Source organism: Garra rufa, chromosome 12 (genome assembly GCF_049309525.1).
Source record: "Garra rufa chromosome 12, GarRuf1.0, whole genome shotgun sequence".
Taxonomy (NCBI): Eukaryota; Metazoa; Chordata; class Actinopteri; order Cypriniformes; family Cyprinidae; genus Garra; species Garra rufa.
In genome coordinates, this window is record NC_133372.1 from 39,273,630 (window position 1) to 39,274,563 (window position 934).

The 934-nt window shown below is 39.4% G+C and overlaps 1 protein-coding gene across 1 annotated transcript in view; it reads left to right on the top strand.

Annotated features, from left to right (window-relative positions):
- The window catches only part of kcna3a (potassium voltage-gated channel, shaker-related subfamily, member 3a), a 13,110-nt gene extending 12,623 nt beyond the window's left edge, over window positions 1-487 (top strand). Inside the window, exon 3 of the mRNA XM_073851392.1 lies at window positions 46-487. The gene's annotated coding sequence lies outside the window, so the exon portion shown is untranslated. The remainder of the gene's footprint in view (window positions 1-45) is intronic.
- Window positions 488-934: the final 447 nt, after the last annotated feature.

The window sequence follows — 934 nt, forward strand, 5'->3', positions numbered from 1 at the left end:
CACATTCCAGCAGCGTAATACGTTCGCGTGCGTCTGTTTCTGCAGGCTCCGGGGGAGATCCACGCAGTGCCTAGGACCGATGACCAATAGAAACGGAGGCCGTTAACCTTTCTGCTACCAAAACAGAACTGAAATCACCTTCAAACAGCACAGAAGATGCCCACATATCTCTACTGCCACTTACCATTTATGTCTGGCTGAATCACCGTGAACCGCAACACTCTCAAAGTGGCCTTTTTTGGGTAAATTCTGCAGGTTTGCATTTAATACGAAGAAAGCAATACGAAGAGAACTGAACTGTTGAACTGTTGGACATGAACTGATCATCTACGAGACTACTGCCCTCTGCTATCTGGCAGATATTAATCGAGCTGTTTTCTGGTGTCCATCATGTATTTACAGTTTAGCTGTTGTTGTACCAGATGTGAGAACTATGTGGAAACTAAATCTTTCTTGCTCTTTGACCATATAAATTGTTGGACAGATATTTTTGTCTCATGTTGCCTATATAGTCGTATGATGGAATCACTTCTGAAGTACTAGAAAGGTATTTAAGACACTTCAGACACACTTAAAGGAGAAGTTCACTTCTAGAAACATTTACAGATCACCCCCTTGTCATCCAAGATGTTTGTTTCTTTCTTTCTTCAGTTGTAAAGATATTATGTTTTTTGAGGAAAACTCTTCAGGATTTTTCTCCATAGTGGACTTATATGGTGGTCTCATCTAACAAAATGATTGGTTGTTTTTACATTTTTTAAATGACAATTTATATACTTTTCAACCTCGACCTTGTCTTGTCTTGCTTTGCCTGAACTTCAAAAATAATTTCAAAATCATCCTACGTCACTGCAGAAGTACCGTCCCCAAACACCCTTAACAAAAAAGGTAAAACAGCGATGTAGGATGATTTTGAAGTTGAGGGAGAAAATGA